Source organism: Typopeltis vanoorti, chromosome 9, assembly GCF_054136105.1.
Source record: "Typopeltis vanoorti isolate ZY-2024b chromosome 9, IOZ_Tvanoo_1.0, whole genome shotgun sequence".
NCBI lineage: Eukaryota > Metazoa > Arthropoda > Arachnida > Uropygi > Thelyphonidae > Typopeltis > Typopeltis vanoorti.
In genome coordinates, this window is record NC_143557.1 from 11975276 (window position 1) to 11997815 (window position 22540).

Here is a 22540-nt window from a genome sequence, read left to right on the forward strand (position 1 = left end):
TCTGATATTTCACCCACCCTTTTCCCGATTTACATACACCTGCTCTCGTTGACTGCAAACCCTATTTACAGTTTTGCTGATGATAGCACTCTCCACTCATCCTACCCATATGACAAGGCTTGTCATGCTCAAACATCTCAAGCTTCAAGATCATCTGTAATAAGTGCCCTCAACAATGATCTCCACAATATCCTTGATCAGGGTGAAAACAACATAATCACAAATTTAATGCTTCCAAAAGACAGTTGTGCTTGTTTCCTCAAAAAACTCCAATCTTCTCTACTTAGTTTTAATAATACTGAGCTAAAGAGGCAAGACCAAATATCTGTTCCCAGAGACTGAATCTTACTCCTTTCCTATCATAATCGTATCACTTCTATAGCATCATCATCATCAGCTTCCAAAAAACTTGGCATCCTTTTCTACTCAAGACAGTACCTTTCTACTGAACAGTTACTTACTCTGTATAAAGCCAAAATCTGGCCACCCAAAGAATATTGCTCTCATGTTTGGCATGATGCACCTAAGACCTTCCAAAAAATTCATGTCACTGTTCAGAAAAGGGTAGTTCTGTTGATTAATGACACCTCTTATAGACTCTTCAGCCAATTTCCCATAAATCAGTTTCTGCAATGTGTCTCTTCTACAGATATTTCCATGGCCATTGAATAGCAGAACTAGCATCCATTATGTCTCCCCTCCCATTTCTGCCAGATCTACAGGAACTTGGGCAACAGCTACTCAACATCTCATTATTGTGAAATTGCATACTTACTGACCCTGCTACACCCAGTCATCTTTCATTCCATCCACCTCAATTCTGTGGAATGGCCTCCCCCCCCCCCATGAAGAACCACAATCTCCATCTCCAGTAATTATATCAACAGGATTACTCCACTTCTAACCCCTGTCCATACATGGCATTTATTTGCTATAGGTCCATCATATAAATATATACACACACATATAAATACACACACACACACACATATATATCAATCACACTGGGTGTCGTAGGTTAAACATTGATCGTTGTGTGATGATGCTGCAGCAAGATAAGTAAATTTTATATTTAAATGTGGGCCAACATTTGGTCAATTGTAGAGCCTCTGCTACTAATGGCTCGCAAAAAGTTAAGCAAGTACAGCTGAGCACGGTTAGTAGTTGGAAGGGGTTCAATCATTCGATGATGTTGGCACACTCTCCCTCAATGAGTCTTTGGAGTCCCTGGAGGTGTCACATAATAATAATAATAATAAATTATTGATTAATTATTACTGTGAGACATTTGAGTATGGAATGCAGTCTTTGGATAAATTCTCAGGCGATATTATCATAAATTCATTGTTTTTGTTAGCAACTGATACAACATGGTGGTGAAAGGCAATTAATCATTATGTAGGTCTGTGCAAAAGACAAAGTGGATGGCATGGATATCTCAAAAATGGTACAGTGCTGTAAACGTAATGTGTATGCATGGAAAGATGTTGCAAATATTTATGTAGAGAAGCTGAATGAGGCAGAATGCAGAGTGAAACAAAGAGAACTGTAGATATGCACTGAAGAGTGAAGATGATGATGTCTGTGTGAAAATGGTAATGAAAGAATAAGCAGTATTGTATAGCGATTCTATTATTAGAGGTGTGGTGAATGAGAAGATGCACAAGGATGTTTTCCAGAGGTAAAATGAATAGAGTGATTGAGGCATTGGATATGAGGACTAAGTGAGTTAAGGAATTGGTAATGGTAGTAGGGACAAATTTCTTGACTGGAAACAAGGAGAATGTAAGATTGGATATCAGGAAGTTGTTGAGAAGGATAAAAGATAAGAGTGTGATAGAAAAGGTAGTCAGTATGTTGCCCAGGTATGACAGTGATGAGATGAAGCAGAGAGCAAGAATTATGAATATGTTACCAGAAAAGAGAAAGGAGTGCAGTTTGTTAATGTGTGGAATGAGTTTGAAAGAAGAATTGAACTGTGTAAGAGTGATGAACTGCATTTGAATGGTTTTGGGTGTGAGTCATTTGGAGAGACTGCTGCTGGAAGAGAAAGAGTAATGAGTCCAGAGAATGAATTTGAGCAAGTAAGAAGCAATGTGAAAGAGCAGGAGAGTAAGGAAGGAGAGATTTGAAGTGGTGCTTATGAATGTAGAGACTGAGAAAACAAGTGTGCAAGATATATATGAAAATGGAGAGATTTAGGGTGGACAGGGAAACAGCATGAGAAAGGTTGATGCTCCAAGAGGATGTGAATGTGTGTAGACAAAAAGGGAAAGGGATGATTTGATGCAGGGAAAACATACAGATTTGAAGAAGGTTCTGGGATGAGTAAAGAGAAAAGGAAATGACTCAAGAAAAGTATGAAGAAGTCACATCTAATAAGTAGTATCAGTGAAGCTTGTTATACATCCAGGATTGATCTGTTATGTCTGTGTATGAATGCTAGAAGTATCAGAAACAAGGAAAATGAAATGGTAGCATTGACTGAGTTTGTTCATCCAAAAAGTTTTGGAATAAGTGGGACATGGTTGGATGAGGATTACATCCTGACAGGAATAGAGATGGACAGGTATGATGTATATTATGATTATAGAAAAGGCAAAAATGGAGGTGGAGTGCTATTGGTGACAGAAAAAAAGTTATATCTATATCCAAAAGTTATAAAAAAAAGTTATATAAGGGGAAAATAGTGGTAATGGTTTTGAGGCAGTATGGTTTTAAATAGAGGTGAATGGAATGAAATACTTTGTTGGATATTGATATAGACCTAGTAATGTGCTTTTACAGGTGAACTGTAAACTCAAGTTATTATATTCATATTATAATTTTCAAGTTATTTAAGAAAAAAATTATAGTTTAAAAACAAAAACCAAACCTTGGAATCTTGATAGCAACCTCTAAAGAAAACACTAGATTCAGCTAGTGAGTATGTGGTGGTGTTGTCTTCAAGTAGACAAAAATGAGAACTACATGATGCATCCAGAAGTTAGAGGTATATGCCCTAAGAGAATGCAGAGAAAAAATGTAACAGTTAACAAAGATATGTGTAAAAATAGCTAAGCAAGTCATGGGAATACTTTGGTAAGAATATAAAACATAAATATCAGAAAGGTAAGAAAATGTTATAGAGGCTATTGAAAAGCTTAGAAATAGAGGAAAGAGTATAGAAAAAGGAATAAGAGATGAAAATCATGACATGACAAGACATGAAACTAAGCATTCTGAATATCAGGAGCATTACTTTGAAAGACTTAAATGATACAAGCAATGACAGAATAGTTGTAAAAATATTCAAGAGAAATGTGGAATACACATCAATATTTAAACTGGGTGAGATATCAAAAAGTTACTCTTGATAACAAAGGGAATGGAGTGGAAGAGCTTAGGCAAGAGTCAATGAAAATGAAAAGTGAAATGAAGTGTCTGGAAAATAATATTAAACATCTAAAGAAGACAGGCTAATGTGAATGAAAAAGGAAGAAGTTAGTATTGAGAGAAAGAGTCAAAGGATAATTGTATATTATCATATAAGGGCTCAATCATTAGAAGTGTGATGACTAATAAAGTACACAAAACATGCTTTCCTGGTGGAACATTGAAACAAATAGCTGATGCTTTGTAGAGAAGGGAAGAGGAGGCACCAGAATTAGTGTTAGTTGTCAGCATGAATGACTTCATTGGTGGAAAAAAAAAAAAAAAAGGAATTCTGATTGAGACTTGAAGTTGTTGTGGAACGTTACACTGATAAGAATAATAATAATTAAACTAAAACAACAACTTGTGAGAGACACAGAAATTGAACTCACAGGAAATAATGTTTTATTCATCAGAATCAGGGTCCCCTGGACCACATACATGATTTTGAATGTGCTGACCTTTCTTGTGTACAACAAATTGCATCCGGTGTGTGACATGCTCTACAGCTGAGCATAAGGAGTTGGATTGGATGTTCATAACAGCCAGTTTTATGTTCTCTTTCAAGACATAAAAGTTGGGAACGCCACCAACATACACAACGGATTTCAAATACCCCCACAGCCAAACGTCACATGGAGTGATGCCTGGGGATCGAGGCGGCCATGCCGTTGGAAAGAACTGACTGATAACCCTCTCATTACTGAAATGCTGGCGTAAAAGGCGCTGTACTGAATGTTCAATGTGTGGCCGTGCTCCATCCTGCATAAAAATTATGGAGTCCAAACATTGTCTTTGCTGCAATGCAGGAATGACAAAATTTTCCAGCATTCGTCAATAAATCTCTCCAGTAATGGAGCAGTTTACAGGACCTGTAGGAGTAATATGCTCAAAAAAGTATGGTTCCATTATGAAATCGGCTGTGAAGCCACACCACAGGTTACTTTTGGAGAATGCAGTGCTACTTGCTGGATCGCTTGGGGATGTTCAGATGCCCAAATTCTGCAGTTGTGAGTGTTCACTGACCCATTCAGATAAAAATGAGCCTCATCACCCAACAATATTCTCCAAGGTCAGTCATTGTCGACCTCCATTCGGGCAAGAAACAGTGTGAAAGTCATACACTTATCATAATCTGCAGTAGTTAGTGCTTGTACACGACTGAACTTATATGGACAGAAGTGAAGCATTTTCCATAAGATTTTCAAGACTGTAACATAAGCCATATCAAGTTGATGAGCTATGGCACGAGTGCTTGGACCAGTACTGGTCCCTGTGTTGTTGAATACCGCAGTAGCAACGTCTGTTACTGTCTCTTCTTGCACTGCTTTCCGTCCTCTGCCAGGTCTAACTCCTAGTGATCCAGTTTCTTCAAAGTTCTTAATCATAGCTCTCAGTGCTACAGCTAACATAGGACCTATACGCAGGTTATGAAGCCTTCTAAATTCCCGAAGGACCACTACAGCATTGCACTGTTTAAGGTAAAACAACTTAAAGCACGCTGAGGCAAGGCAGGATGCATGTAGAGCACAATTCGTAAGTCATTTGAATAACTGCCTGAACGTTCCCAATCCCTTTTTAAGTGGAATTGGTAGTGCTGCTGTCACATACACACAGCAAATTTGCATAATCCTTTTTACCTGTGTTTACTGAAAATATTCGATTGCTTTCGGCTCCGCCAGCTTCAAAATTTCCTCTATTGGCGACTTTTGGTACTAAATCTTTTTTTTGCAGAATTCATCTCCCCATGCCTTCGAAAGTTTCAATATAAAATGTGGTCTCATTCCGTGTATTAGTTTTAGCTACAGATACCTCCAAAGAGGGAAATTTAGTTTATGGTCACCCTGTAGAATAGCACAGCAAAATGGACTGTATAGTGGGAGGAAGATTGACATGAGGTTAAAGATGTGACTACGGCAGGACAAGGTGATAAAAGGCATAAAAGTGATGATGGGACAAGTATTGATGGCAATCAAAGTTAGGATCAGGGAAACAGGAATAGTCAGACTGAAGAGAGAAGGGAGGGGGAGGTATAGTAGCTAGAGCTGAGTAGAAAATGTCAGTGTTGGGAGAATTGCCTCAAAAACAATTGTTATGTTTGTACAGAAGTGTAACAAGTATCTGAAATAAAAGTTGACTTTGTTGCATTGTGTTGGTCATAGCACTGGTTTGGAAAGCATATGGTCTGAGGTAGAAGTGGGCAAGACAGGATATTTAGTGGGGTGTTGCTACACGCCAAGGAGTACAAAGGGTGGGGAAGAGGAGATGTTTAGGCAGTCGAGCTTGGCAAGTGCAAGAAGAATGATTGTTACGGGAGATTTTAACTACAGCAGTATAAGCTGGGAAGAGGAGAATGCATGTAGTAATAAGGGAATGGAATTTCTAGAATTCTTGAGGGACAAATGTCATAGGCAACATGTAATAGAGGGAACAAAGTTCAAGAGTTTGGGATTTGATCATGGCGTCAGAAGAACTGATAATAACTGAGATGACATCTCTCCCCACCCCCAGCTGGAGAGTGACCATGTGGTTTTGACATGGAGGATGAATAGATATGAAGGAGTAGCAAAGAAAAGATAACATATGTGGAATTATAAGGCTGGTGATTATAAAAGCTTAGATACTGCCATTTTTTTGGATTTTGCAAACGCATTTGACAGGGTGCCACATGATAAGCTGATATTTAAGTTACAGCAGATAGGTATAGTTAGTCAAATGGATTCAGGATTGGCTGTCTGATAGGTATAAAAGAGTTGTGTATGGTGGGCAACATCAAGGAAGCAGAAGGTTACAAGTGGGGTTCCACAGGGCTCAGTACTGGGTTCTGTACTGTTTAACCTTTATATAAATGACATTGTCAATGGATTGCAAGGGGATATTCAGTTGTTTGCAGATGATTTGAAGCTGGGAAGGGTTATTAGTAATAGAACAGATGTGGCAGCTTTTCAAGAGGATTTGAATAAACTGGACAGATGGGCAACTGAATGGCACTGAAAATAAATCTAAAGAAGACTTGATACGATGAGTCTCTTGACTCCATGGAGGCCTGAATAATAATAATAATAATAGAAATGGAAAGATATACAAATTTTCCAGAAGGATAGGAAGGTAAAAGAAGAGGGAGAGTACTGTTAATGATTGCAGAGGAATCGTGTCCACAAAGTTTGAAAGATAACAGTACATGTGCAGATTTTGAATCTATGTGGTGAAGTTAAAATTAAAACACTAGTATATATAATAGGATGCTGTTAGAGGCTAGGGAATGTAGAGAATACTGATTGTGAAATGTTTAGGCAAATTGGTTGGACACATAAAAAGAAGTGATCCTGATGGGAGACTAATTATAGAATGGAAGGAGGAGGTAGTGTATAGGAACAAGGAGAGGAAGTTGTTGAATTTCTGAGCGATCTTAAGTAACATGTGAATGAAGCAATTGGAGGTTTTAAAGTATTGGATTTGTTTGATAACTTCACAAAATGTGGTTGTTAATGAGTTATTAACACTGCCACCATTTGGTGAGAGTGATCATGAGGTACTTGTTTGGGAAGTGGTGAAATAGTTGCTGCCAAAAAAGGATATATGTGGAATTATATGGAGAGTGATTATGGGAAGCTCTGTAGTCAACTAGCATTGATATGTTGGTGGATGAGTGTACAGTAAAAGATGTTGACAGTGCATGGAAATTTATAAGGCAGTATCTGACAAACAATGTATAACTGCATACCAAGAGTTAAGCAAGTAATACAGTAGGACTGAAATGGATGAACAGTGCAATCAAGAGCAAGCTGTGTTGGAAAATAAAATGTTATAGAGGAGGTACAAGACAATCAGTGGCAATCATATGCATGAGAAGTATAAGGTGCAGGATAGGACAGTGATGTGCATGGTAAAGGAAAAAAGGATGGGTTATAAGAGAAGACTAGCTAGTCACACCAAGAGTTTCATTCCCTTGGAACTCTACCAGAGCTGAAACTTAAATTAAAGAGCCGAATCAAAGGCATCATAGGTTTCCCCTGCTCATTCTCGTAAAATGCGAGCCAATATCCAATCCAATAGATGCCTGCATTCAGATTCTGAAATATCCTAAGAACCTCCAATTCATTCACCACTGTTTCCACATGAGTCTCTGTAACACAGGTCACGGCAGTAACTTTGCTTGGATGATATACCTCTCCAGAATGCGGTTAGTAAAGGTGTGTGAACTAGATTCTTTGCAGGGAGAGTGAGCGGTGAATGAGGGGAACAGATTGCCAGAATTAGTTGTGATTGCCCTGAGTAAATGAGCTTAAAGAGAAGTATGATAAGTTTTGTTTTTATAAAGTAGTTGGAAGAGTGACTAGTATGGTAAGGAAGATGAAACTGGAACATGAGAGGAGATTAGCCCTAAGATCCAAAGAAAATTCTAGGGAATTTTTTAGATATGTGGCCAATAGGAGGAGAAATGACTATGGAAGAATGATATTGTGGGATAAAAATGGGAATAGAGTGACTGATGCAGAGGTCATAGTAGAATTGTTCAATGAACACTTTATTGGATTATTTCATCCTGGAGGAGTCAGTTTTAATGCTAGAGGGATAGGGCAGGTTCAAGGTTTAGAGGTACTGGAGGAGAGTGTGTTTCAAATACTTAGTACTCTGGATGTCAGTAAAGCTGTGGAACTGGATGGTATTTCACCACGAGTTTTGAGAGAATGTGCTAGGGAACTGACAGTGCCTTTGACCTGGCTTTTTAATGAAAGTCTGGCTACTGGAAAGGGGCCCATGGAATGGAAGGAAGGAAAGATAGTGCCATTGCATAATTAGATACTTCCAGTCTGCAGTAGCAGACTGGAAGTGTCTAATTATAGACCAATTTGTGTGTCATCAACAGTTAGTAAGATCTTGGAGAAAGTAGTGAAGGATCGTATACAGCATTGGGCAGATCAGGGTAATGTTATCTGTGAGAGTCGACATGGATTTGTGAAGGGGCACTTTTGTTTTAGCAATATGCTAACCTTTTATGATAAAGTTACAAGAGCATTAGATGAGGAAAAGGCATATACTGCCATTTTCTTAGACTTAGTGAAGGCATTTGACATGGTGCCACATGATAAGCTGATATTTAAGTTGCAGCACATGGGTCTGGATGTCAGATTGGACAACTGGATTCAGGATCGGCTGTCCGATAGGTATCAGAGAATTGTGTATGGTGGAGCAGTTTCAAGGAAGCAAAGGGTTACAAGTGGGGTCCCACAGGGCTCAGTACTGGGACCTATATTGTTTAACCTTTATATCAGTGACATTGCCAGTGGATTGCAAGGGGATATTCAATTGTTTGCAGATGATGCGAAGCTGGCAAGGATTATTAGAAATAGTGCAGATGCGACAGCCCTACAAGAGGATTTGAATAAGCTAGATAGATGGGAAAATGAATGGGGGTGTCAGTTTAATGCAGCAAAATGTAAGGTCTTGAGGTTTGGGAAACATCGATGGGAGACTGCATACTCTATGGGAGTTATACTGGAGAAAGTAGAGGAGACAAGAGATCTGTGGTTGATGATTGATAGAAACCTGAAATTTAGGGGACATGTTGCAAAGGTAACACAGAGGATTGTTGCAATAATGAGAAGGACACTGATCTGCAGAGATAAAACAGTTATCATTCCGTTGTATAAGACCCTGATCAGACCACACTTGGACTACTGTTCTCAGATTTGGTACCCAGGATTTGAAGGGGATAAATTAACTGTGGAAAGGGTACAAAGGCAGATAACAAAGATGGTTTCAGGACTGTACAATGATGGTTATAAGGATCGGCTGAGGGAATAAGGACTGCAGAGATTGGTGGATAGAAGAAGGAGAGGTGATATGATTGAGACTTTTAAACTGTTGAGAGGTGGTTACAGGGTTGACACTGGGGAGTTCTTCAAGCTTGGTTGAACAGCATGAAGGAGTGATGACAAGAGACCATCCCTGGAAGTTACGAAAGGAAACTGTGAGCAAGAGGGTGAGGAGTGGTTTCTTTGCATGGAGGGTGGTTGAACCATGGAATGCATTGCCTGGTGGAGTGGTGAGAGCGAGAATGGTCAATGAGTTCAGGGAGTGGTATGATAGACTTTCTTAGGGGAGGGAACCTCCCCACGATGAGTCTTGATAGACTTTGTGTTTCTTAGGAAGGACCTTGTACAATGAGTCTTTTGACTCCATGGAGGCCTGAATAATAATAATAATCCCATAATGAGTCTTCAGACTCTTTTGAAATATTGTATAATAATATCATCTCCAGCTGTTCTCCTTATTTCAGTTTTCCGATATCCCCTTTTATCTCAAGTGCAGATATTTATACTAGTGATTGCCTACTGCCTGATTTTCTACCCCTGTTTTGTCACTCTACAGTTTTTATATTATCTCCATTAATTGGACTCTTATTTGAATGGCGAAAACAGCTTTTTACAGTTGTTTCCACCATTCGAAAAATTGAGAATTCAAATTTTTTAATTTATGACAAATATTCAGAGAACTAGGAGTCATCCATGGAAACTGTGTAAGAATGTAGGACCAAAAATGCATGACTGCATTTTGGACATAAACCAAGTTTCCTACTTTTGAAAGGGCTGAAGCCCTTCCAAAATCAGTTTTGCATATGTTAATAATTTGCTTCAAACTACTTTTGACTTTCTTTCACTAAAAGCAAACTGCTATTCCTAATCTCCTCTAGTCTTAGAATATTCTAATTTAGTTGGATGTTGCTATAGGCCTGGGAATGTGGAAGGTGGTGATGAAGAAATATATAAATAACTTGAATTAGTGAACAAAGGAAGGGTAATTATTATGGGTGATTTTAATTATGGCGGTATAGATTGGAATGAAGAGATAGCATTTGGGAATAAAGAAAGTGAATTTCTCGAGTTCTTGAGAGATAATTATCTCAGGCAGCATGTAAAGAAAGGCATGCGGGGATCAAGAGTTCTAGATCTCATCATTTCATCAGAGGATGTAATTGTTAGAGGGGTTTCACATTTTCCTCCAGTTGGTGAAAGTGATCATGAAGTAATCACCTGTGTTGTGGCTAGTCATATGCAGGCTTTTGCAAGGAAAGGATATATGTGGAATTATAAAGCTGGTGACTATGTCAAGCTTATGAGACAATTTTGAGCCATAACATGGAACGAGCAGTTGAGCGGTAAGGAATTAAATGCTGCATGAGAACTTACAAAAAAATTCATAATAGCATCAATGTATGAATGTATCCCAAAGGCCAAAACTGAATAAGGTTGGTGTAAAATGGATGAATGTGGAACTTAAGCACGAAATCTGGAAAAAGTAATTACTTTGGAGGAAGTACAAGTTGAATAATGGTAATCAGTCATAGGAAGAATATAAAGAACAAGCCAGGAGAGTGACTCAGTAAGGAAAACAAAAGTAGAGTATGAAGGGAAATTGGCAAATCAAGCTAAGAAAAACCCTAGAGAATTTTTTCGATATGTGGCAAGTAGAAGGAAGAATGATCATGGAAAGATGAAGTTCAGGAATGAAAGTGGTAAAATGGTAACTGCTGCAGAAGACATTGTTCAGGTATTCAGTGATCAATTTATAAGTATGTTTCATCCTGATCAGGGTGGAATCATGAGGAACTTGAGTGTAGAGGACATTATTATTATTACCCCAAGACCTCATGGAGTCAAAGACTCATCTGGGAGGTTCTTTTATCACACACACAGCTCATCATACCGTGCCTTGAACACATTCAAATTCCTTGCAAACACCACACTCTCAGGCAAGGCATTCCAATCATTTACAACTCTGCACGAAAAAACCTTCCCCTCACTCCTCTACTCACACCCTCTTTATACAGTTTCCAGGGATGACCTCTGGTTCTCCCCTGATCTCCGACTATTTTCTGTAGAACTTCTTCAGCAACCCCTTACCAACTTGTAGGTCTCTATCATATCTCCCCCTTTTCCTCCTGTCCATCAGACTCTGCAAATTACATCTTCTCAATCTTTCCTCATGCTCGACATTCCATAGGTCAGAAACTGCCTTAGTCAATCGCCTTTGGACCCTTTTCAACATCTCTTCATCCTTCGTAAAACTAAAACCAGGTGACCAAATCTGGGCACAATAGTCCGTGTGTGGCCTAATCAAAGCCTTATACAACGGAACAAGAATCTCCCTACTTTTACACGTTAGTGTCCTCCACATCATTCCCAGAAGCCTTTGTGTTGTCTTCACAATTTCGGCTATGTGTCCCCTAAATTTCGGATCCTTATCCACTATCACTCCCAGATCTCTTATTTCTTCCACCTTCAACAATATATCCTCACCAAGTATAAATTCTGCATCCCATCTTTGTTTTCCAAATTTTAAAACCTTACATTTTGCAACATTGAACTCGCATCTCCATTTCCGTGCTCAATCAATCAATTTATTCAACTCTTCGTGTAAGGCTACAACATCCTCACTACTCTTCATGGTTCGTTCCAACTTTGCATTATCTGCAAACAACTGAATATCTCCATCCAAATCTTCACCTATATCATTAATATACAAGTTAAACAGTAATGGCCCCAAAACAGACCCCTGAGGCACTCCACTAGTGACTTTCCTTTTCCTGGATATCGCTCCCCCACACACAACTTGTTGATACCTCTCAGATAGCCAGTCTCTAATCCAATGTACTAATCTAATATCCAACCCATCTGCTCTAGTTTGACTATCAATTTATCATGAGGTTCTCTATCAAAAGCCTTTGCAAAATCTAAGTATATTACTGTGTATCCTTCTCCTCTGTCCAAGGAATCAGTCACTTTATTGTAATAAATAAGTAGATTACTAAAACCAATTACTAAAACCGATTACTAAAAAACTAAAACATGACCACCTTTAGCAAATCCATGCTGTCCATCAAAGATAATACCATTGTTGTCAACCCAACTCTGGATCCTAGTTCTCACAAGCTTCTCTAACAACTTAACCACAACACCTGACACAGATAGGCCTATAGATATATGCTTGAGTTCTATCTACTCCTTTATGAAGTGGCACAATCTTGCCCTCCTTCCACTACTTAGGGACTTCACCGAGTGCAAGACTTGTATTAAAAAAATATGTTAAGACAAGTGTCAACTCCCTGGCACATTCCTTCAGAATACATGGTGATATATTATCAAGTCCCACAGCATTATTAACATCTAGTTTACTCACCTCCCCATACACCTCTTGCTCACTGACAGTCAAGTCTCTCCTCCCCATCATCTACTGCTCTCAATCTCTCCATGAAATCACATTCACAAGATTGAAAGACCTTTATGAATTGCTCATTAAGTATCGCACACATTCTGCAACAGCTGTCTTTATATCATTTTCTCCTATCAATGTCATCCTTCCATAATCATTTTTTCTTTTGCTGGCATATCAAAATAACTCCTTAGGATTCTTTTTGGCTTCATTAGCTAACTGGTGTTCATACCACTCTTTAGCTGCCCTCACCAACCAAGCCACCTTCCTAGCTTGGTCTTTGTAGACCTCATGAAATTGGTTATTTCCACTTCTCTTATGCTGCCTCCACAATGCCCTCTTTCTCTGTATCGCATGCTTAATCTCTTTATTCATCAATTTCACATCTACCTTATTTAACCTTCTCACCCTTGGAATACACTTAGACATTGCATCTACTAGATAATTTTTGAAAATCCCCCAAGCTGCATTGATGTCTTTTCAGCTAACTCCTCATTCCATGCTACACCCACAAGCCGCCTCCTGAGCTTTTCATAATCACCCCCTTTGTAGTTTCACATATACCTTTTCTCACAGAGGTCCTCACACTGTTGGCAACCGTCCAGGTAATCACCTCATAGTCACTCTCACCAATTGGTGGATGATTTGACACCTCATTTATAATTACATCCTCTGATGAGATGACCAAATCCAAGACCCTCAATCCTCGTGTGCCCTCTGTTACATACTGTCTGAGGTAGTTATCCTTCAAAAACTCAAGAAACTTATTTTCTTTACTTCTAGTTGCTATCTCATCATTCCAGTCTATACTGTCATAATTAAAATTGCCCATAATGATCACCATTTTCTTATATGCTTGACGAATTTGATTATTCATTTCATTATCACCACCATCCACATTACCTGGTCTATAACAACATCCTACCAAGTATTTGATTCTATTCACCTCTATCTCACACCATACTGCCTCAAAACCACTGGCCCCATTTCCCCCTTGCATCTCTACCTTGTATGGACATAACTCTTTCTCTATCATCAATAGCACTCCCCCTCCCTTTTTTACCCCTTCTATCCTCACGAAACACATCATACCCTTCCAACCATGTCTCACTTATTCCGACAATCTTTGGGTGAACAGATGCAATTAACGCAACCATTTCATCTGCCTTGTTTCTTATACTTCTAGCATTTGTAAACAAACACAACAGCTCATTTCTGGATCTACAGCTAGTTCCACTGATACCACTCACTCAATGTGATCTCTCCATGCTCGACTGGAGCCATTTCCCTTTCTGCTTATTCATTTTAAAACTCTTTTCAATTCCAACTATTTCCTCGTGATACCAGGTCATCCCATTTCTTTCATGTCTACACATGCTCACACCTCCTCTCAGAGCATCCACCTTTCTCACCTGTGTACCCCTGTCCACCCTGAGCCTCGCTGTTTCCCTGCACATAGGAAAGGATAGCTTAATTGTGAGTGAGCAGGAGGTATTTGAGGAAATTAATAACCTTGATGTTAAGAAGGCAATAGGATTTGATGAAATATCACCACGCATCTTAAGAGAATGTTCCAGGGAACTGGCAGTAGCATTGTCATGCCTGTTTAACATGAGTTTTGCAACAGCACAGGTTCCAAGGAAGTGGAAGGAGGGTAAAATTGTTCCACTGCATAAAGGTGATGATAAGGCTGTAGCTTCAAAATTATAGACTGGTCTGTATATCTGGAATTGTGGTGAAGGTCCTGGAGAGATTGGTGAGAAGTAGGATACAGAAATGGATTGATAACAGCAGTATTCTCTTGTGGTTATCAGCATGGGTTTGTTAAGGGGAGATCATGTTTCACTAACTTACTTATGTACTATAACAAGATGACAAATACTTTGGACAGAGGAGATGCATATACAGTGGTGTACTTGGATTTTGAAAAGGCTTTTGATAGACTGCCACATGACAAGTTCTTAATTAAATTGAAAGAGAAGGGATTGGATAACAGACTTCTGTGTTGGATCAGTGACTGGATGTCAAATAGGCATCAGAAAGTTGTATATGGGGGTGCAGTATCTCAAAAGAGAAAGGTCCAAAGTGGTGTGCCACAGGGGACAGTTTTGGGGCCATTGTTGTTCAATTTGTATGTTAATGATATTGTGTTGGTATTAACTAGTGATAAACCAGCTGTTTACAGATGATGCAAAACTGGGATGAGCAATGCACAGTTAGGCTAATGCCTTACAAATGGACTTGAATAGATAGCATGAATGGGCAGGTAAATGGAACTGTCAATTCAATGTTGCCAAGTGTAAGGTTTTGAGATTTGGTAAGCAATGATGGGATGTCCAGTATACACTTGGGGGAAACTTTAACAGAAGCAGAGATGAGAGATATAGGTGTGATGGTGGACAAAGACCTGAAATACAGGGGCCACATTGCACAAGTTGTGAAGACATCACATTAAATAATGGTAATGATGCAGAGAACCCTGACATGCAGAAATAAAGAGGTTACGATTCCATTGTATAAGGCTTTGATCAGCCTCATATGGATTATTGTGCACAGATTTGGTCACCGGGATTTTATGGTGACGTGGATATGTTGGAAAGGGTACAGAGAAGATTCACAAAGGTAGTAAGTGGTCTTTGGAATGTGCAGTATGAGGACAGATACAGGGAATGTAAGTTGCAGAGCCTCATGAATAGGAAGAACGGGGGGGGGGATATGATTGAGACAAACTAGTCAGGGGTTATCAGGTAGACATGGAAGAGATTTTTCATAGAATTGGAGAGGGAAGTAGAACAAGAGGTCATTGCTGGAAACTGTATAAGGAGGGTGTGAGCAAAGGAGTGAGAAGCAGGTTCTTTGCATGGAGGATGGTAGGTGAGTGGAATGCATTGCCTGAGTGTGTTGTGGATGTGGACACATTGAATCAGTTTAAGACGCGGTTGGATGAGCATTGTATGCAATAGTGAGTACCTCCCATGATGAGTCTCTGACTCCATGGAGGTCAGGTGTTGATAATAATAATAATAATTCTCTTGTCTAGTCTTAAAACACTTCTTAGAGAACCAAGGCTGAAATAACTTCAGAAGTGCTTAGCACAAATAATTGGCTTGAAAGATGAAAAATCCAACCAAAGAAATGAGCATAGAAGTGACAAAGATTGCATTACTTGGCATATAATGCCAGAAAAAGTTACCGGAGGCTGTGGAAGTCTTGTTTGCTGCATAAGAGAATAAAGCAATATTGTGCGTTATATTTTGAAATGCCTAGACAGATCAAGGAAGAGCTCTAATGTGTTGACAGTGGTTAGGATAAGTTGATATTATAGCTCGAACAATTTGCATAAGATTATTGGTTGCTGCAAATATCATAGCATTGCTACTGCTTGATCTGTGCAGTTGGAAACCAGTTTGAGTTGCAAATATTAAAATTTCCAAGGAAGATGCTTTACTTTTGGGAAAGAAATTGGAGAAAATTAATATTGAAAGAAAGGAAATCAAACAGAATGGTCATTGATAATTGCATATGATAGAGCAAAACATATGCATAAATGCTTGTTTGAGAGGGGGGAAAAAAGCAGCAAAGCATGTGTAATAATTGGCAAAATGATAAGTAACATTGAAGATGCAAGTTCAGCCTCTGTTAGGAAATTCAGGCATGATTCTGTAGATTAGAGATGAAAATGACTATATACATTATACTTGTTAAAAAATTATATTCTTGTTTAATCCTTTACCCAATCATAAGCAATATATAATTTCCTGTTAAGTATAACATACTTTGTAACACAACCGTAAAACTTTCTACCAGATAACATATATTTGTGAAGAAAATCTGCACGTAATCAATTTTTTTTTACTTTAAAGAGTTGTTATTTAAGGTAACTTGTAAAAAGAAGAGAGAAGGAATATACAGTAATGGATTCTTTATTCATTCTTTGCCCTATGTGTGGAGAATTTCACCCAGCCACTCAGCAAATAAAGGCCTTGACAGTCCTGTCACATACCACTAATGGGCCCTCCTTCCTGGCATACCTTACAGACTAGTGGCAGCAAGATTATTCACTAGTTAACCTAACCTCCTATAGCATTAACATGAGATTTCATCTACTAGACTGCAGAATATCTGGTTTGAAAATGTACCCTTAAAAAGAAATGTTAAATCTGTCCAGCCAGAAAGAAACAATCATATGGCATAGTGGAAGGAACATGAGAAAAAGTAAAATGGATATTTACTCTGGAGAACATACTTAGTTACCAAAGTTGGAAATGAAACATTTACTGCTTAGTTGTAGATGTTTCACTGCTCTAATGCCACAGAGGGTGTGGATGTGACACCCTGACTTCTGTCATATGTTACTTGACTGCTATATATGAGAGTGGTGTATCTCTCCTATATATATATATATACTAAGATACAACAATGGACTATGCAAGACACAGGATTCCACACATAGGGTTGTAATACAAACTCCAAGGAAGGATATGCAAAATATACTTATGATATGGATTAAAGTAGTTGGCAAAAAATGATATGTGGAAGGCAAATGTAAGATAAAGAGGATGAGCACAAGGTGGAGTACTTCATATGGGGTGTAGCTCAGTGATAGAGCATTTGCTTTGCATGTGAAAGGCCCCGGGCTCGATCCCCAGCACCCCCATATTTTTAGCACCTCCGTAGCGCAATTGGAAGAAGACGGTAAATTGCGCCCTTCGATTAGAAAGGTCTAAGTTCGATTCTTGTCATGAAGGGAGGAATCTTTATATGAACGTTTTCAATTGAAGGTGAGTTAGCCGATCTCATACGGAGGTATCATGGTTTTTTCTCCCGGTAACTCGGGTTTTTCATCCCGCATTAAGACAAATCAGCCTTCAGAACACACGCGATTTACAGACAAAAAAATACTAGCTGTGATGGTGATAGGCAGTAGATGGTGCTTAAGTTGATGATTAGTAGTAGAGGTTCAGTGTGTGGTGGAGACAGAGAGTTGTACAATGGGTGTCCTCCCACGATGAGTCTTCGGACTCCTTGGAGATGTCATGAATAATAATATGCAAGAACTATTAATGCTTAACTTGTATGGTAATGATACAGGGAACAGCCCCAGGATAATACCCAACTGTGTACTAATGATGCAAGTTGACAGTGTGATATGGAAAAACAACTGCATAGTAGAAAAAAAAAAAAGAGAAGACTCGACACATTACCTCAGTTTGATAAATGCAGAGTTGAGAAATGCAGTGATAATGAATGACATGATAGTGAAAACATGTAGAAAAAGAGAGATAAATACATTCTTGAAATGTATTTCATGATAGAATAGAACTGCATTATGAGAGACATTGCTGTTCTCTGGGCAAGTGAGAGTGCTAAGAGAAAGGAAGTAGCTTTGGAGAAGTTAGGTTGCATAGTCTAGCATAACTGGGAAAAGTAAAAATAAGTATGAGACTAACGAGAATATTGAAAACACACATTTTCAGGAGTAGGATTGGAAATTGATAATTAATAACAGAAACGTGTTAATTTAAATATTTTATTTGTAGAAGTTTTGACTATGTTTCACAGCCATTTTCAAAATGATTATAGGAAAACAATTACAAAAAAAGAGAGCATGAATTCAACTGAAAGAATTTGATATATGCACTATCGGCTGCAGGAGAATAGCTCATTTTGCATTAATAGATATCCAGAAATAATTATGATAAAATAAATTAGTTAATAAAATATTTTATAATATAAACAATTAATTACAATTTATGGAACACATGAATGGTGAATATTAGTATAACTTCCGAAAACTGAGAAAGTTTAAGGCAATTCTTTTTTTTTTTTTTTTTGGTTAAGGTTTGGTTTGGATCGTGAATGTCTGCCTCACAGCAAACATCTGCGATTGTTTTCCTATAAGCATACTGAAATTGGCTATGAAACATATCCAAAAATAATACAAATAAAAATATTCACATTAACGTATCTGCTTCTGTGATTAATTAGTTATGAATTCTTCCATCTTGATTTCCAGATCGAGGATCAAGAATAAAGAGAATGACAGAGAAGAACAGACTCACTGTTCAGAGATTATTGCTGTCTATAAAATATAGTTGATGAAAAATATGTCCTGGGAGAAACAAAGATATATAACATAGTTTGGTAGGATAATGAGAGTAAAACAGGATGGAGAAGTGTTGTGACGAGATATGCCTTCTCAGTGTAGAGAACAGAAGGTAATGGCACTGATGAGAGAGAGAGTGTATGGCATGAGGCAACAGTGGGAAGCACAGAACATTTAGTAGTAATAAAATTGGAATCGCATACAGTAACTAGAAAACTGTATTTCTCAAATTCTTGAAAGGCAAATATCTTAGATGGCTTGTGAAGGGAACCTTGTGTTCCATTCACATGCAACCTAAGCAAGGATCTCCTGATCAAGAGCTGTGGATTTGTTCAGCATTAGGGGATCTGATTGTAGAACTAATAGACTATAGAGCTAATAGTTCTATAGTTCTTGCAAGCCTTCATATCTCCCTTCTTATACAGTGGTATGAAAATTGACTTCTTTCAGTCCCTAGGCCATGACCCTGTCTTCCATATCCTTGTAATCAATCTATAAAACACTCTTATCACCCATCCCCTGTGGCCTTAATTAACTCTGCTCGGATTCCATCTGCACCTGGGGCCTTATTGCTGTTAAGCTGCTTTACTGTGCTTTCAACTTTATGCCAAAGTGGAGGAGGTTCCAAATCGGAATTTTTCTGGTGAGAGGGCTCTTCCAAATTTTCTTTATCCACTCTACTGTATAGTTCCTCACAGCATTCTTTCCATCTTTACTTGAAAAAACAGGAAGGGGTAGACCATCAATGAGATGGATGGTGTGCATGGACTGGCTGATCTTCAGAGAGTTGAAGCCACAGAAAAGCATATAACAGGCATATATGGAAAGGCCTGGTGTCACACATCACTAAGCATTGGAGTGACCATATGGCATCTGTGGATGCCCAGTGACATATGGATGGATGGGGAGAAGGCAAATATTATTATTAACACATACATGTGAACACAGAAGTATCGAGGAGAAAGGAATTTTTGTCAAATTATAAAGCAAATAACTGTAACAGACTTAGAAAACAACTTGATGCAGTATCATGGATGGAAAAATTTGAAGATATGGAAGAATAATGGTGGCAATGGTTATAAGGAACTGTGGTGTAATGTGGAGGTCGAGAGGAAGACATTTAGTTGAATGTTGCTATACGCCAAGGAATGTGGGAGGATAGTGATGAAGAAATGTATAAACAATTGGATTAGTGAACAAAGGATGGTAATTATTATGGGTGATTTTAATTATGGCACTATAGATTGGAACAAAGTTAAAGAAAAACCAGTTAAACAAATCAGTTAAAGAAAACGATAGTTTTTTTTTTTTTTTTTTTTTTTTTTTTTAAGATATGCAGTTAGTAGAAGGAAGAATGATCATGGTAAGATGATGACAGCATTTGGGAATAAGGAAAATGAGTTTCTCGAGTTCTTAAGAGATAACTATCTCAGGCAGCAGGTAAAGGAGACATGCGAAAATTGAGAGTTCTAGATTTGATCATTTCATCAGAGGATGAAATTGTGAGAGTGGTTTTTCATTGTCCTCCAGCTAGTGAAAATGATCATGAAGTGATCACCTGTGTTGTGGCTAGTGACATGCAGACTTTTGTGAGTAAAGGATATATATGAAATTATACGGCTGGTGATTATATGGCAAGTGTAGAGGACATAGAAGATGATGGCTTAATTGTGAGTGTGCAGGAGATATTTGAAGAAAGAAATAAACTTAATGTCAATAAGGCAATAAGATTTGATGATATATCACCATGTATCTTAAGGGAATGTTCCAGGGAATTGGCATTAGCATGCCTGTTTAATAAAAGTCTTGCAACAGCACAGGTTCCAAAGGAGTGGAAGTAGGGTAAAATTGTTCCACTGCATAACAGTGGTGATAAGGCTGCAGCTTCAAATTACCGGCTGGTCTTTATCTGGAGTTGTGATGAAAGTACTGGTACTGGAAAGATTGGCAAGATGTAGGACACAGAAATCGACTGATAACAGCAACATTCTCTATGGTTATCAGCATGAGTTTGTTAAGCAGATATCATGTTTCACTAACTTACTAATGTACTATAACAAGGTGAGAAATACGAGGGTGGTCTGAAATGTTCTCTGCCTTAACCATAGATGGCAACACTATTGGCACGATTTCTTTTTTCTAAGTTGGTACATCTGTCATAAGCATCCATGTGAAATTGCAAGTCATTCAATCAAGTAGTTTGTTTTATACAGCTGTCTGAAGTAAAAGTGTTGTCTGTATCCCTTGAAATGGATAAAATTGAGTATTGTGTGGTTATAAAATTCTTTGTAAAAGAAGGTTTAATGTCAAAAGAAATCCATTCGAAGTTCATAAAAGTTTATGGGCCTCTTCTCCTTCATTTTCAACAATTAAGAAATGGGCTGCTGAGTTTAAACGTGGCCGTACCAGCCTTAAAGATGATCAACATGAAGGACGTCCAAAAAGTGTAACACCACCAGAAATCATTGATCAAGTGCACGATATGGTATCGGATGACTGGCAAGTCAAAGTGCGTGAAATTAATGACACTACAGGCATTTCAAAAGAATGCACAGGATATATTTTTCATGAAGAATTGCAAATGAAAAAGCTTTGCACAAAATGGGTGCGTGCTTGCTCACAGCAGATCGAAAACGCACTCGCATGAAAATCTCTGAACAGTGCTTGGAGTGTTTTAACAAGAATAAAACTGATTTTGTACGCCAATTTATTACTACGGATGAGATTTGGATTAAACATTACACAACAGAATCCAAACAGCAATTAAAACAGCAGACAGAAGCCAGTTGTTCAGCGCCAAAGAAAACAAAGTCAGTTCCATCAGCAGGAAAGGACAAGGCTTCGGTGTTTTGGGATGCCAAAGACATTCTGTTTATTAATTATCTTGAAAAGGGTAAAACAATAGCAGTGGAATATTATTCCAATCTTTTAATCAGACTATACAAAAAAATTAGTGAGAAAAGACCCGGTTTAGAGAAGGAAAAAAAATCATCTTTCATCAGGACAATGCACCTACCCACAAAGCTGTTTTGGCAATAGGAAAATTAATGGATCTGCACTGAATTGTTGGAACATCCAGATTTGCTCCCTCTGACTTCTATCTCTTCCCAAAACTAAAACTCTTCTTCGTTGGTCAGCATTTTACTTTGAATCAAGAGGTGATTGCAGCTGTAGAGGGGTATTTTGCAGATCTTACCGAGAACCACTACGGGGATGGGATAATAATGCTGGAGCATCACTGAAATAAATGTATTAGTCTTAAGGGAGATTACTGTACGCCCACAGATACAAGACCCTTCGACACTTCTGCACGTCAGAAGAAGGAGACTCCATTCCGATAATAGGGTAATCAATCAGTCTTGTGGGATGAGTTGTTTATTATTACACATCAGAAAATTAACTTTTCTTTTATAAACATTGTAGTTTTTGAAGTTGTAACTATTTTGCTTGTATAACAGTTGGAAAATTTTACATATAAAGCATGTGATTTTGCGTGTTGGTGACCAATTTGTACATCAGCTTATTTCTTTTTCTCCTTCAACATGAACTGACTCTTCTTGGCAAGTTTCCAGACTAGGGTCTCGAATCTGTGGTCAGACAGTATATTGAAAAATAAAAATAATTATGAAAGTATAAATTCGTTTTTTCATTGTTAGGCGAAGAACTTTTCAGACCACACTCATATCTTGGACAGGGGAGATGAATATACAGTGGTGTACTTGGATTTTGCAAAGGCTTTTGATAGACTGCCAGATGACCAACTCTTAAATAAATTGATATCGGATAGATATCAGAAAGTTATAT

At 38.2% G+C, this 22540-nt stretch overlaps 1 protein-coding gene across 3 annotated transcripts in view; it reads right to left on the minus strand.

Annotated features, from left to right (window-relative positions):
* LOC150102886 (MICAL-like protein 2) overlaps window positions 1-22540 on the minus strand; it is a 183899-nt gene that overhangs the window by 149592 nt on the left and 11767 nt on the right. The window contains exon 2 of one of the 3 annotated variants that reach the window (XM_090397857.1): window positions 2876-3001. The exons of the other annotated variants lie outside the window; for them this stretch is intronic. The gene's annotated coding sequence lies outside the window, so the exon portion shown is untranslated. The remainder of the gene's footprint in view (window positions 1-2875; window positions 3002-22540) is intronic. 3 annotated transcript variants of the gene reach the window in all.